General features: G+C 39.5%; 1 protein-coding gene across 10 annotated transcripts in view; it reads right to left on the reverse strand.

Moving 5' to 3' along the window:
- The window catches only part of ADD1 (adducin 1), a 53,038-nt gene extending 36,295 nt beyond the window's left edge, over positions 1 to 16,743 (reverse strand). For all 10 annotated transcript variants that reach the window (XM_088540044.1, XM_088540042.1, XM_088540043.1 and 7 more), the window contains exon 1: positions 16,698 to 16,743. The gene's annotated coding sequence lies outside the window, so the exon portion shown is untranslated. The remainder of the gene's footprint in view (positions 1 to 16,697) is intronic.
- Positions 16,744 to 16,969: the final 226 nt, after the last annotated feature.

Below are 16,969 nucleotides of genomic sequence, written 5' to 3' on the forward strand. Positions count from 1 at the left end.
AAGCGTTTGCAACAATCTGAGAATGGGAATAGAGAAGATTCAAAAAAAAAAAAAAAAAAAAAAAAAAAAACTGCAACTGTTAGCTCCCATCTCCTATTTACCAAGTCCCTTGTTCCTTCCCAATCGCAGCCTTATAACTTATAACTTTCAGATCATTTCCTTCTCCAGTTTTCTTCCTAAGCAGATTCCTTATGTTTGCAACACAAACAACAAAATAGGCCTTCTTAGCCTCCAAGGCACTGTTAAAGACAAAGTTTCAAAGCAATTAACTAATTGAACATCCCAATTACCTAGCTTTTGCTTTTTAGATCCGGTAATTTACTTTTTCCAAGTGATTCTTGTATTGCATTTCTGGCAATTCTCATGAAAGATTAAGAGCAGCAATGGCATAAATCATAATATACAACATTACACTGTTTTTGTAATGGGTGATAGAAAAATATTCTCTGAACAAATATCCTAAGCCATATACACCTTCGGCTGCCTGAAAAGCTTTGTATACAAACGAGAAATCAGGAATTTCATCAGTCTTTTGCATTTCCTCAGGCACAATGTGACAGTAGGAAGCATGTATTATTCACTGACTGCCTCTTACCAGTGGTCACAGGTGGGAAAGGCAGAGGAGAAACATCCCGTCTTTACTAGTTTTCTGGCTAATTAGCCACATAATTAGCCCCCTGCAGCTCACTGAGTAACATGGACTTGGGTGTTATGGTTCAGAGCAGGATCCTGGTTTTAAAATAAACTGCTTTGCTGAAATTGCTGCCACATTGAGACTGAATTTTCTGTGTGCTGAGCCTGCACTTTAGACACTCCAAAATGAATCCTCACTACTGCAATGCCAAATAAAATCTGCCAAATTCTGCAGAAACTGGCTTGACTGCCATTTTATTTTGTATACTCCACTCCCAGTTCAAAAAAGCTTTTAAAGTAAAAGCAGAGAGAATTACCTAATGAGCAGCCTAATTCCATAAAATTCAATTTGGCAAAGCAGTACATTTGGAGACAGAAACTTAAGTCAGAATTTCTCAGAGCTGATGAAGCCAGAGCAGAACTCAATTCAGGAGCTACCATGAATCAGTAACATAACCTGCAGAAACAAAGCTGTGGCCAAGTGGTCTACTGCAAAGTCAAACTGTATCAAGTAGCAAAATTAGCTTGAAAAAAAATGCTATTGCAATATTGTCCACTTAAAAGTATATGAAATACTGGAGTTCACGGAAGGGCTGCAGAAAGGATCCAGAGATTAATAAGGAATTTTAGGAGTTAGGAGCTAAACCTGTTCAATTAACAAGAAATTAGGATGAGGAGTGAGCTGATCATGCTATACAGGTACACAGGCATGCAAATGAAAAAAAAAAAAAAAAAGGCACAGGGGGCTTTTCAGTCCTGTCATTAAAAGTATTAAGAGATTTAACATTTCAGAGTGAATAGCAGATAAATTTATTTAGCCTTGGAGTGAGAGGGAAGTCTCCTAATCATATATACCATACCACTATATCACAGCTTTAATCCAGCTTCCAGAATATCTCATGCTATCCATCTGGGTTGAGACCATATCCCTTCTGTTTCTGAAATCTATGAATCCCTCTGCTTTCTTAGGCTTCAAGAAAAAAGAAAAAAAAAATAGTAGTTTCCATATTCACAGGATTCTTGTGTATTTGTAGCCTCCAAAGCCCTTCTAGCACCTTTGCCTCTCTCCCCTCACAGCGTTTTTCAGTAACACCTTCCTCCATTGCTAAATTGGTGACAGCTGGAGATTGAATGTCAGACAGAAAGCACAAGTACTCGGAAACAGTACCAAAAATCCACCTCAGTCCTTGCTCTTGTGCGCAGGTCAAACTGATCAGATTTGCAATTAGAAAAGAATTTCCCTCTGGTCATGCACAGCAACCCCAATTATTCTTTTATCATGTTCTGCAACACGAAGCATGAACATCAGAATCATTCTGGCATAACTTACCTAACAAATTTCAGCAACAAAAACTGCATGCATTCCTGAGTACGTTAGCTGTCTTGCTGCTTTGAAGCATTACGCAGTTTAGCTGTCCAAACCTTAGTTGCTTCCGTTATTTTATTTCTATTTTCATCTCTAGTTTTGCAGAAAATACCCATGACCAAAGCAATGCAGGCTCAAATATTTTTTCGGTACCAATAGTCATGGATTGTGGCAAGAGCAGAAAATTACTAAAAAAAAATCATTTTAGCCATCAAGGTCATGAGTCTATGTAAATAAAGAGGTTTAACCCAAATACTGCTTATTTTTAGTTTTCGGTGAACTCGCATGCACTTCCCAAGCTTCGTGTCCAACACGCCAGTAAAGCCAGCGCCTTCAGATGCCTGAGCACAGGTCAGATCAGAGCACTGGCCTTCTCAAGGGCAGGGCCCTGGCTTGATTTAGTCAGTGTTTAAAAAGCTCAAGAGAAACTGATAAGCATGTCTGACCCCAAAATGAACACTAGCCCCACAATGAAATTATAAAAGGTGCCAAGCTTTGAATTCCAGTTCTTTATTTGTCAAAAACACATATTCATACATCTAGTTCTCAAAGAAAGAGCCAAAACCATCTGAAGCAAAACCAGATGATTAATTTGCCAATGTAACAAATCAAGCAATCCTCCCCCGGCCCAACTAACAGAGACACATTTGAAAGCAGATTGCATGAGGAAACAAAACATTTAAAACCCATTAAATTCTTAGCAATATTCCACTTCCTTCTTAGGAAGGAGAGCCATCTGTCTATGCAGAGGCAGCACTTACCTGAGTACAACCTACTATTGCTCCACAGAACAGCAAGCTGAGGAAGATGCACAGTGGTTCCACCAGTGATTTTAGAGAGAAACGAGATGTAGGGCTGGAACTACTGTCAAAAACACGGGTTTATTTCTGCCCATCACAAACTCGGAGATACTTTTAAAACATCAGGTCAAGAGAAAACAGCACACGGCACAGCTTCCTTCCTGCAGCAGCAAAGAAGCTGTTGCACTGTATGAGACCTGGTGCTGATTATCAACAGCTTTATCAGAAGACAGGAGACTTAAGAGCTCATCTGACAGTCCAAGCTGCACGTTGTCTAAGGAAAAAACACACACCTTATCTAGATGCAAAGACAAGAGGAAAGAGAAATTTCACTCCTCCCTCAGGAGATTCTTCTGATCTTAAAGGTCAGCACAGCGTGCCAAATGAGTAGGGGTCTCCACCACAAAGAACAGAGCAGTGTTGTCTCTCTTTTGCCTATGTGGTTTTTACATGCAATACTTTCTAAAAAGGTGGGCCACATTCTGGAGTTAGACAAAGAAATTTAACAACACATTTGTTAGGTTTTGAATAGGGATAAGATTCTGAAAAAAAAGTAACTGTTCTCAAATATATTTTAAAGAGCGAAGCCTTATTTTTAATGTTTAAATTATTCTGAACTTCCATCACTGCCACAGACACTCAGAATGTGCAGTTTCTGTTAAGTATAAAAGCCTTAGTAGATAACAGAAATTAAACTCCAAAGCACATTTCTGAGAAGGAACGTAGATGCATTCCTGGCGTTTTAAAAATACAAGAAACATAAGTGATCTGAAATATTAATGTTAAAACGCTGAAGTTATAATGCAGAAAGGATCAACTGAAATGAAGCAGCACATATAGGATATCCGATCGGCCCCAATTTGGCCAAGATCCAGCTATTTCCATATAGACTGAATAGCAAGGGATGAGATTGCTGAAATGTTTTGGCAATGAATAAAAGAATCGTTTAGTCTTCTGAACTCTTCTACAAAAATAACTTTTACCAGAGCAGTCGGAATATATTCTATATTTTTACTCATTTGCAGGACAGGTAACAGGGGGTATAGAGTCTTCCCTCAAGTACATGAATGCAGAGAAATGCTTTACAGTTTATTCTACTCCTTCTGTAGATGGAAGGAATGTAGAGATTATAAGAGAGATTAAAAAAGTCAAAATATTCTAGCTCAAATTCTTTACTCATGAGAGACATTTATTAAATGTCATAATAAAATAACTCTTACATAACCTTGATTTGAATACAGGAGACTTACTGAAGCAAAGGCAGACTAAAAGCCCACAATTGTATCAGCTTTGCTTTCTGGTCTCACATAAACTATCAACGTGCTCCTTATTACAACAAGAAATAGAGCCACTAAGGTTAGATTGCTCTAAATGATACCTATTTTTATTATGCTATGACATCTCCCATTCATTAAATTCTCCTCGTGTTGTTCTGGACTCCAGTTCTGTGTCACAGACTGTCTTGAAAGATTTAACTTGTGTATCCATCAACACTATCAATTAGTGGTCAGAGAATATGGCTTTCTTCTTCTCCCCCCCCCCCCTTTTTTTTTTAGTGCAGTTGCTTCTACTCCACTATGCAATTCTTACCTGAATTAAAGGTACACTAACATAATGCTTTTTTATACAAAATCCCATTTTTTTGTTGCTGGATTTCCTAAGCAGCAGCACCATAAGTCTGCATGCTCTGGCAGCATTTTCTGCTACTTGGAATGATGCAACAACACCCCCAATAAGGGGGTCAAGAATGACATGAATCTCTTCATGCTCGTCAGGAAACGTTAGCAAAGTTATAAGCAGCTTGTGTAGCTACTCCAAGAGGTTATAAAACCAAAAACAGAAGGATAAAAAGACTAAGTAACAGAAACCACCACCCACTTGGCATCTGAGCCAGGTGGTTTTTTTGGACTTACTGTTCCTTGATGAATTCATGATTAATATAGCCATAATGCTGGAGATCCTACAACAAATTCACCCAGGAAAATAACCTTCATTATGAGACTGGCCGATTCAAGTTTTTGAGATACAACTACCAAATACTGATGATTAAATGCACCAATTCTACCATGATTTTGAGTCAGAAAATCCCCAAAACTAAGAATTGCTTCCGGGATTAGAGAGCATGTGCAGATTATGTGCAGTTTGATATAAACCAGCAAGTTTGATGTATAAGAAGCGCAAATGCTGTTGATAGTTGTGCTTCAGTTAAAGTTAAAAGAGGGTCAAATCACATTACCAAAATGAGTAAAGGCTAACATAAAGACTGGAGATTTCAAGCAGGCTAAAAGCAGGCAGTAGAGACATTGAATTTCTCATTAATTACTCTTTCACATCGAATTGAGGCATTTCTAGGTGAAACTCCCCAGTTCTTTTATAGAATTTCAAAGTATTGAAGGGAGAAAGGGAAGAAGAAAAATCTTGACAAATTTTGAAACTGATTTTTAGTCTCCTGACACACTAGAATTCAATAGACTTTTAAATACTTACATGCAAAAGGAAACATATCTGCAACATTTCATGCAATCTGAAATTCATTTATGGTGAACTTATGTGAATACAACGTGACATACCTAAATATTCATACTCTGGCTGGCATTCAAGAATTTAACTATCTTGCTGTACTAAGCTCTCTAATAGATTTAAATTTAGGAGAATGCAGGCCTGAGTATGAATTTTGAAGTCAGCCCTCCATATGAGATGTAATAGAACACTTGCTCATGAAAACAGCTCCAAGATGTGAGCATCAGGTCCACATCATCACCCTATTTCCAAATTAGACAGCTCACAGTAAACCTCCAAGCTTATTTAAATTCAGAAGACTCCTTTACTAATGCCTGATTCACCACCATGCAGAAGTTTAAGAAAGACAAAGTGGTTGGCACCATTCTCCATCCGCCCTACACTGAGAGTTTCTAAACTCTGCCCAAAACGCCAGTATCTTCACAAAATCTTGGAAGGGACATTAAGAGAAAGGCAGCCCATTACACAGTTTCTACATTCAAGATCTTATTGTTTTCCCTGTCTCAGAATGGTTGCGGCAACTTTAACCTTCACATTAAAGACAGACACAAGAGCCCTTATTGGAACTCATGTTCCTACATTAGGTTGTAGCTTGTTCCGCATTAGTAAATAGGTCAGGAATCAATACTCCCACTCCCATGAATCTGGCTTTAAGAGCAACTCATTTCAGTTTATTTTTTTCTAGCACATCTGCACTCCCCACTCCAAAATCAGGCAACTTTGCTTCCTACTTTTGAGCAAACTTCAAGAGTCAGGCACATTCAGACTGAAAAAACATCTTCCTGGTCACTCTCTCTCCCTTGTCAGGCAAGTACTGTGCAATGAGCACAGCTGCATGCATGAAAATCGTACAGCCCCAGAACTCTCAGGTGACATTAGCACTGCAATGTGGAAACGCACCTGAGAAGGGGGTTCTATTCACTTTGCACCATAGGATTTCAGTGTTAACATAGTTATTTTATTTTAAACTTTTTTCTTTGTTTTCTTCTTTGACTTCCCAAATCAAAACAGTATTGTCTATAAAACCTCTAGATTTTAAGACTTCAGGAAACATGGCCACTCCCACATTTTCTACTTGCATTACTTCCTAGCAGAAACTATTCTGGTCTCCAGATGGCTACATTAATCAGCTGAAGATTCAACTAAAAATAAAGAGAACACGCAAAATACAGAAGCCCACACATAAAATGTGGCAGGAGGATTGTGTTTCCATTGCAGGAGGGTGAGGTCTAACTCCAAAACTGATCTCACTATTACTTACAGGGCAGTGGAGCTTTACATACCAGCGTTGAGTTGATTGACACCAGGGTACTCTGCTCTACTGCCTCCAGAGTAGGCCCATTCACAAAGTGAATCCACTTCCAGACTGAGAAAACATGGAAGGGAGAAGCTCTCCCTTCCTGCCTTCCTAGACATCCAGTTGTTAAGGAGAACCAAGCCCAAGCCCATAGGAAATGGTCTCTCCAGGTTCAGCCCAATATTAGGCTAAGACAGAGAGGCTGCAGAACCGGTGGCACATGCCTGCTCTGAACAGTCCTAGTACTTGAAGGTCTCAGTAACTCTGTGTGGTTAATGTTTTAGAAAAACAAATTGAAGTTCTCGTTAAAAGAAATAGAACAAAACCAAAATCATGGCATGCCACTCTTGCTGAATTCAAGTCCCGATATAAGGCACAAGAGGTTCCTATTCTACATTTAAGCAAAGAAACAAATTAAGCAAACAAATCTTGGAAAGGATATATACTCTTGTTTGGGGGGAAACAAAAGCAAAGAGTAGAAGATTTTTCTGATTTATCTTCCAAAAGATCAAGTTGTATTTTAACACACATGTTCCTTTTGTAAGAGAGTTAACATTTTATACTAGCAGTGTCTAATGCACATTCTCTATGAAATATAGTGCAAATAATAGTATCTCAGAATACTTAACTCAGAAAACAAAGCTCACAGGTTTCCAGTCTGTTATCAGTTAACTAATAAAAATCTAAATTTGCCTACTTGCAATGCTAATAAGACTCAAAGAAAAAAAAAGATATAAATCAATCTTTGCACTTTTACATGGTCTAGTTTAAAAGTGTATTTTAAGTATAAAAATTCAATAAAATTAACTTTCATAACCTTCTTAGCATCCTAAGTACATAGTAATGCATATTTTCAAACATAAATGTTCCTAAGCATATTCTCTACATTGAAAAAGCTATAATACATCTTGCTAAGTCCTCCACTCTTGAGACTAGAGTTGCCAAACAGTTTCAGGTATGGATTGTTTTCTTTCATTACACAGCCCATTTCTAGCACACAACATTCAACAGCAAACCACGAGGCAGAAAGTCTAAACAATAAAGCAGGTTAAATACAGTTTTGCCAGTATTCAAATGAGAGTGAATACTTCCACACACGCAGTAAGCATTTAAATACTAATTATTCTTCACCAGCTTCCCAAGTTATAACTACCAAGCATTACTGCCTGGGAGTTCAGCAACAGCTCATCAGTTGATATGCAACTTTGCTGACACTAAACATGTGCAAAGTAACATTTAAATCCTTGATGCTGTGACCCTATAATTAATTTTCCATTAATTAAATCATTACGTGTGAGTAGAGGAATTTGAAGAAATAAAATGTAGAAATCAGTCTTATACATTTGTTCTGAAAACATTAAAATAGAGTTATCCTTGTGAATAAAGAAAATGCTGCCCAATTAAAGCACACAGATAGGGCAAACACTAGACAATTAACCGTACTTAAAATCAACAGGAAATTCAACCCACAGTTGAAGGGAAGTCAATAATACACATTATACACAGTCAGGAAGGAACCTTTCAAACATCATTAAATTTCTATTCAATCCTAACCAAACTACTTACTTTGTTTGAGCTTCCTTCCAAAGCCTTCAAGACGCACGCAGACAGAAAAAAAGAATAATGTAATTTAGCGTACAAAGGATAGAAACAGAGGTGTTTGCTATGTATCTGTATAAAGGCATATCCAATAACTTCCACTACTGCTATAGACAAAACTATTGCACAAATAAGCATTTACAAGTTGTCCTAGGTCTGAAATACATCCACAGGAATTAAAGTAAGATCTAACATGTCATAACAACTGAATAGATTAGAAAAATACTATAACCTTAGGCAGCATTAATTCCCCAATTTTCCCAATTACTGTCTTTCAGCCAAAGCGAGAAGGTAGCTTTTTATTTATTTTTTTCTTTTTCTTTTTTTTTTTTTTTTTTTTGGTCAAGTCTCTTTTCAAGCCACCATTTTTTTTTTATTATTGTGCAGATATACACGAGTCTTCCTTGTTAGTTCAACCACAAGTATGACACTTCCTCAAAAACAATTTAACGCCAAGCTTACCAAGATGGGCAGAATCTTGGGACATCAAACAATTAACAGATTGAATGAATGCAAACATATTACATAGTAGATTTACAATGTAGGGTATTACAAAAAAAAAAAAAAAAAAAAAGACTATTTTAAACATCCTACTCTGTTCTTTAGTATCCCCTTAATGTAAGCATTTATATATTTCAGGATGCAAGCATTCTGTTTCTTTACGAAACGGACCACCCGTGTTCCCCCTGTGGGACCCTATGTGGTCGAGTAACTGTATCGCCTCTGGGTCAATCCCCAGGCACTGTAGGGAACAACATGTTACAGCCCTTGTAACCAACCCCTTCTTAAAAACAGTTTCCCCCCACGCCTTCTACGGGAAGGATGTTGCAGATTCCTGTGCCTCTGTTGCTTAGGAACCATCTTTTTCTAATTTCCAGACTAGGTTTATTCTTGGCCAGATTATGCACATTGTTTCTTATGTTTTAAATTTATAAAGACATTCTCAATCTTCCTTAAGAACCCCATGGCATCCCACGAATCCTTCTCTGTACCTCTTCCAGTCCACATTTCTCTTTTCTTGAAGGTGGGTGACAGGAATTACACACAATATTCCAGATGAACTGGTACACCACAGAACATCAGAACCGTGTTATAAATTTAATGCAAGTGTTAGTAGGGTAACAACTTCTCATACTTTCCATAGTTGCTAACTTTGATGGGTTGGTCATCCTAGAATGGGCTAGCTTGGGTGAAAGCTTCATAAGGGAACAAATATTCTATATAGCTGCCACAACTAGCTGTATTTTCTGCCATATCAGAAGTTCAACATTCCCTAGTGCCAGAAGTAATAGCCAAAAATGTAACATCAATTAAGTCCTGAGCACTGCAGTAAAACTGAAATGGCAGGAATATAAGGATGCTAAAGCAAGGAATAGCCTTTGCACTTCAAATGTTCACTGCTGTAATTGTAAGTATTAATAGTTTGCCGTGACTCTCACAGAAGTGAGTTTTTCTTTCTTTTTTATTTATTTATTTATTTTTATTCAGTTGCATCTTCTTTTATTTTTATTTGACTTATGCACAAGAGGGAAAAAATAATGTCCCAAAGTCTGCACAGGGCTAGAAAAAGAAGGCAAGTTATGGCTGCTTAATTTCACCTTCACCTCAGATGTTACATACCAAATTCAGAAATACTGCACAATCACTACTTCGGTTTGAGAACATATTGCACTGCAGCTATCACAAGGTTCACTTGAAAAAAATCAGCATTTTCAAAAATTAGTTTTGAGTTTAGAATTACTATAGCAACAGAAGGAAGGGGAGAGGGAAATTATCAGATTATTCTCTCAGTTCATCGAACTCTTGATGGAATAAATTTAGATCTGAGTGCCAATCAAACAAAACAAACCTGAATTTATCTCATTCATTAATGATTACCACATTAAATTAGGATTAATTTAAACAAACAGAAATTGTTGTACCAGAAGTAAATTAGCAAAATACAAACAGTCACAGCGCACAACACTACTTCATCCTTCTACCATTAAATACTTGATATCACAAGTCTTCAACGCAGTAATCAATGAACCAAAATTTACAGTATCTTTGACAAGAAGTGTCATTTGGGAAGGTATCTAATCTCAATTAAAGGTCTGCAAAACAAAGGAGGCAATGGAATTCTGTACCATTCCTAACTAAGTGCCTCCAATAATTACACTATCAAAAACGTGAGGTGGTATTCCCCATATGACTTGGGGGATTTAGTTTGTCATAGAACTAACAAATATTTCAACAACATATGTGAGCACACAAATTATTTAATGCCCTGAAAACCACGGAACACAGAAATTAGCTTAAACTCTTTAAAAAGGTGACCTTATGAAAGAACAGATCCAGGATATCCTGAGTAATTAATGTGTACATCTGCTTTCTAGTTTTCCTTGTATTTTGGAGTTACTTTCATCAATGCCTAAAAATAATCAGCATAATGCATACTAATGCAGTATCAACGTTCGTTAGTGACTCTTTAGAAAAAGGGGGCTGGGAGATACAGTACTTTCACACTTTGGGGGAAGACTACCTGTTTGAGTAAGACATCCAGCCCCTTTATATTACATAGGACTCTAAACCCATTAAACATGAAGCCAAAACATCAAAAATAAGCCTTTTAGCTGCATTTGTTATTGTGAGCTTGTTTGTGGGGTGGAGGGATGTCTCCCCGCTTTAGTGGTACCACGCAGATGCTGCTAAACCTCAGGAGACTTTTCTATCAGCCAGATGTTGTAAGGCTGCCCTGATAAACTGCAAGGCAGGGGCATTTAAATTTTAACCAGGCTTCTTAGCCTTGTGCTCACCATTTCTGGCTTTCACTGACCAGCTGCCAAATTGCTCTTTATTTTCTGGTTGTTGCACAGACCAGAGGACAAGGCAAGAGATTCTTTTCCTCTCATTTGTGCAGCAAACTATTTTGTTCTCTGCTCTTGGATCATCCCCAAACTGCTACAGTGAGGGGGAAAAACTGGAGGCTCGCGGAAGGAGTATCAAGACACTACAGTGAAGCAAGGGTACAGGCAACTTCTGATTGGGGTTTTCTTGCCATTAGATGATCATGTCCATCAGCAAAACGGAAATGGAGTCAAGGAAGGAGTTTGATCTTAGATTAACACTAAAGCCTACAGCATATCCAGAAGTAGAAATCCCAGTAGTCAAAAATTACTATCTTGCACTATAATCATAGAAGCATCCTTGCTTTCAGGGACAGAGGCGAGCAGCTCCACGGGGGATGACTCACATAACTCCATAGTGTCAAGATTAGCACAGGTTCTAGAGTAGATGAGCAGGAAAGACAGACAGGCAGACATTCAGCTGCAAGTAGTAGCAATCAAAGAAAAACAGTATCATCCTGTCTGAATCCAGGGCACAGAAGTCCAGTGCCTTCCCTGACATGCAGAAGATACATTAGCTGTATATATAAACAACTCCCCATCCCTCCATACCATGTTTGAATCTAGACCTAAACTAGCATTACACATTAAGCCTACCCAAATGCCTTCCACTTGATCAACTGAAGGACATTCACGTCCTTTTGGAAAGCTCCAAAGGATGTATTACTGCCAAATAAACTGATTTTTCACCTAAATGAAATCAATCAGTAAAGGTTCATTTCATACACACAGTTGAAATGTAAGCACAATCTAAGACATTTTGTAATACTGTACTGTAAATATGCTACATATTCTTACACTATACTTGTGGCTATCACCACGTTATGAAAAATAGCTAACAAAAAAGAACATTTTCCTGAGGTCTCCATCATCACTTTCCCTAAATACTGCTCTAATTCTTAAGTTGCTCATGAAATGCACTACATTTTTCTGAAATGCTTAGATTAGCATTTATTTCCTGTATAAAACATTTGAAAAGCCACCATCTAACACATGCTAATACATATTATTTTTAAGTCGGAGTGGGAAGGGGAGAGGGAGCACAGATACCTTGATACACAAATAATAGCCTTGAAAATTATATCAATGGTAAGGAGAAAATTAAGAAGAAAATTTAAGCTGGAATCAAAACAGAATCTTACATATAGACTAAACCTGTACTTCAAATCAACCAGAAACACTTAACGATGTTCAATACTTTGCAGTAACCAAGGTGTCTAGAGAAAGATGGCAGACCCAATGCTCATGATCTCCTCTGAACTGAGGTATCCTATGCTGCCCTAATAACTTAGCCATTTTTCCCTAAGTTCTCGTGCTCCTTCTACACTCCAAGCATGCCAAGTCATGCTCCTCCTTCACATGAGCGCTGCTCCACTCCCTTTGCCTGTGTCAGAGACAATGTACTTGATGGCTGTTTCTGAGCTACCTGCTTGATGAGTGGCCAGCAAGTGCATAAAGGGTAATGAAAAGCCAGATGTTCCTGCAGCCAGATGCCTCTGCCTCTCAAGACAAATTAGGACATGTGAACCTCTTAGTAGGGCGGGCATAGGTTTGGGGCTTACATTGCCATGTAACAAGTAGAAAGCTTTTGTGTTTGAAGTCACCACATCCCTATTAAATATAGGGCAACATAGCAAACAGAAAAAGAAAAGAAAACTTAGCTAAAGTATGCTCTACCTTTCACTTGAAAAGTCAGAATGCAGTAACACTAACTTTACACTCTCTACGTTCTCGAAAAAGAAGACAATCTTTATGTATCTAGTTTTGCCCTGATCCTGACTGGTTTAAGTTGGCAAAATGTCACTAGCTATATCAAAATTGAAATGACAGTGAATCAAATCTCTCGATATGCAAGAAATAAGCAAGTCATGGCCTCCACAAAAACACCACAACATGAATTTGAAAATTTGTATGTACAAACAGAAAAGAACACCTCTCAAAAGCTCTAACATGTTTCCTCTATAGCTGTAAGTCAAGTTAGAGGTTTAGTCCAGATTTGTTTTTAATGTTTACTGATTCAAAAAAAAAAAAAATAGAAGAGTTTAGGTAGAAAATCATTTGACTTTCACCTGTACAGTACATGAATAGATATGTTCCATGATTTAACACTATCTACTCCTTTGATGAGGAAGTATCAAAGATATCATAAAGTGTTACTGATTAACTGCACTTACTACTTGCTCTTTACATGATCTTACTTAGCAACTTCGGTCAGCAAAGGGAAGAAAAATATCTCTTCAGAATATTTCAGAGTTTTGAGTAGTTCTGACAATCCCAGTTTTAAAACTGAACTAAAAAAATTCCTTTCATGAAAGTTGTTTTTTAAATTAGTCTGCCAAAAGCTACTAGCAGTTGATATTGAAAATTTCTTTGATGTCCCACTGCAACCCATCTGAGGCTGAAAGGCAAATCTCTCACTAAATAATAATTGTACCCAGCAGAGCAGGCGGGGACCATTTCTCAAAATTCGATCTAATAAAGGAGGAAGTTAGCCAGGTGCTGAAGAAGCTGTTACTCCTGTTTAGCTACGCTTTCAAGGATACCATTTTAAGCCACCTCTTAGGGGTCAAAGAGAAAAGTCACCAAAGCCAGCAGGGATTTGTTCAGCTACTTTTATTAACTCTGGCCAAAAGAAGTGTATTTGAAGAAACATGCCAAATAAGCATCAGGACAAGGTAATGTTTTCCTGTTGGTCAGGAAGGCCAATTAAACCATACAGATGAATACTGCAAAACTCCAGTAGTGCAGAAACCTCTATCACTTTCAAAGGCATCTGCTTTTGCCACTGCTGATACAGAAGTGCTACGAGTTACCTGACAACTTTCAGATAGATTCTTCAGCAGATGCTGAGTGACCTGCAGGATGGAATCAGTGCTTTGGACTTGCACCCTTATCTACTCACAGTCAATTTTTAAATGTAAAGTTCCAATTGTTTTAGAAATTTTTAAGAAAAAAAAATTATATTACAAATTATTAATATGATGCTATTTGAGAGATTATTTTTTGCCATGTAGCATGGTCCATGAGTAATCCTAAATTAAAAACCATGAAAAAGAATTTAGCATTAATTTTGACTTTATTTCCTCATGTTTCAGAAGTACTCAGCACACAATGAAGAACTTGGCTAATATGCTAACCTTCATATTTACAGTGGGTGAGTTTGGCTAACATGAGTTTGCCCGGCAAAGCAAGACTGGACCATTTGCCCAGCAACTGTTTGGGATTTGCAAAGGGCTCGCTGTTCATCTCTGTTACAATTCTTAAGTAATTAAAAAAAAAAAAAACTACCACTTAAAAAAGCAGCAACTTACTGCCTAACCTCTTCTAAGTTAGAAATACTTATCACTTAGAAATCATAGGCTTACAAACATCCAATCTGCTGAGAATTTTTTAATTTAAATCCTCCAGTTATAATATTTTATTCTTATTGACAATATTAGCTACTTCAAAATTCAGCTTTTTTTTCCCCACAGCTTTTCAAGGAACGTTGGGTGAGGAGATATGTCAAAAGCATTTCATGCTGTGAAGCTACTCTTCAAAAACTGCGACTTGAATGGGGCCAAAGTAGCTTAATCCTTACTCCTATGAAAGTCTTTCAATACCCAAATGGATTTGCCCACATAATCTCATTACGTGATCTGATTCCATACATGCAAAATATCATCCAACTTCTATGGTGAAACTCAGAGAATGAGAGCAGAGTTAAGTCGTTTTCTGTTGAAAATATTTGAAAAGAACTGTCAGACAAATGATTCAATAAATGACCTTCGGTATAAAGATTTAGTGAACCATACTCTAATGACCTTATTGGCACAACATGCTAGCAAAAGCACGAGCATGATTCAGTTGGAATGCTAGCTACGTTCAAATGAAGCATGTTTTCAGATTTCTCAAACCATATTTATTAACCTAACGTAAAAAGAAAACACACAGTCTACAACAGTTTTTGGTTAAAAAGTACTATACCAAAAAGAATCCTCGGATAACTATCAGTGATCCAGTAAAACCACAGAGTATTTAAACGTGTGCATTAATGCACATATCCTCGTCCTGCTACAGTGAAGATGTAAAAACTTCATTGCCTCTTCCCAAAACTCAAAGAAATCCACAGATTTTAAAACCTACCATTGAGACAAATGCCAAAAGACATTATGTTAACTTAAGGTTATTCTCACACTATCATGTCAGATCCGCTTATTGAACGTAACCAAGAAGCGCCAGAGCGACCTGCTCCAGAAGTAAGGAGCCAGTCACACAATTGCGTATTTTTCTAATTTCTTATTGTACAACACTGCCAAGAAGATTACTACCTTGCTGAAGCACATATTCTACAATCTGACTGTTATATCAATCAACAGAAGTCTGTTTTAGAAATAAAGTTTGTATTTCTTTATTCTACTACTAAGAGCAAATTTGTTACAGTTAAGAGTTGATACCTATTCTGTAAGATATTCAACTACCTTACAAAAATGCAGAGCTGTAAACAGCCTGTGTCCATGGAGATACCTGTAGCTTTCAGCAAAACACATTTAAATCATCTAGTAGTAGCCACAGCTTGAAAATTCAGGAACATTCATACGCAAAAGGTCAATAGCAGCTTTTAGAAAAGCAAAGAAGAAAACAAAATCAGCAATGAGCCTACACCATTAATGTACAGCACTATTTCATTAAAGATTTAAACCCAGCACTATTCACAGCCCCCTATCTCAACACAACGCTGGGTATTTTTCCAGCCTGACTGGATTTTTTCCCCTCCCTAATTAGTAGCTTTACTTAAAGCCAGCCTAGATTACCAATCAACCTTTAAAACGCCACAGAGGCCATATAGTAGTTACACGCAGAAGGAAATGTGACGTTTTCTGTCAAAATCAAGACACTAGAAATGCTAAATAACAGTCCCTCCAGCGCAGAAAACACCACAACCGCCTGCGCGCTGCTGCTGCTGCTGGTATCCTGCCAATCGATACCAGCGCGCAAAAGCACCACGCTCCCATCCCCTTTTCCAACGCCGTTTTCCGCAGACTATTACTGGGGCCTTCCAAAGCCCACATGCTGGCGAGGCTCGGCTGCAGCAGCAGGTCACCGCGGAGGCAGAAGGGCTGCACTAGCAGAGGCTCCGCGGAGCGTGCGACGGGGGTGGAAGCGGCCGCATCGCCACACACCGCCCAGAGCGGCGCACGGGGACCCCGGGATGCAGCAACCTCCTCCCCGCCTCATCCCGCTCTGCGGCCGGGAGCCGCCGCAGGACCCCGCGGGCAGCTATTTATTTGTTTGTTTGTTTATTTATTTATTTTTGCTAGGCTGCCTCTCCCTCGTCCGCCGCCTGTTTTCAACCCAGGGACGACACCCCCCTCCCTTCCTTCCTTCCTTCCTTCCCCTGCCTTCCCTCCCCGCCGCCTCAGGCGAGGCGGCTGCGCCCCAGCTTCTCCTCCCCCTCCTCCGCTCGGCAGCGCGCGCCTCCCCCCCGCGCCCCGCCAACGGCAGCGTCCCCCGCGCGCGGCCGTTAACGGCTGCGCGCCCCCCCCGCCCCGCGCGCGCGCGCACGGCCGTTAACGGCTGCGCCCCTCCGGGCCCGCGCCCCGCAGGCGCCCGCTCACCCGCGCGGCGAGGAGAAGCAGGGAGCGCGCGGGCGGGGAGGGGAGGGCAGGCGGCGCCGCTGCAGCAGCCTCGCCGGCGAGCCCGTCTGCTCCGCGCTGGCCGCGGCGCCGGCTCCGCCTCCCCCACAGGCGGCCCCAGCCCCCACCCGCCAGGGCGCGGCCTCCCCAAGGCCGCAGGCCAACAACGGCGCCGCCCATTGGCGCGCGCGAGCGGCGCCAGTAAGCGGCTCTCCCATTGGCGCGGGCGCGCGCGGGCGGCCGTTGCGGGCCGC

This window comes from Tinamus guttatus, unplaced genomic scaffold (genome assembly GCF_059628265.1).
Source record: "Tinamus guttatus ecotype Peru unplaced genomic scaffold, ASM5962826v1 Tinamus_guttatus_pri_ptg000052l, whole genome shotgun sequence".
NCBI lineage: Eukaryota > Metazoa > Chordata > Aves > Tinamiformes > Tinamidae > Tinamus > Tinamus guttatus.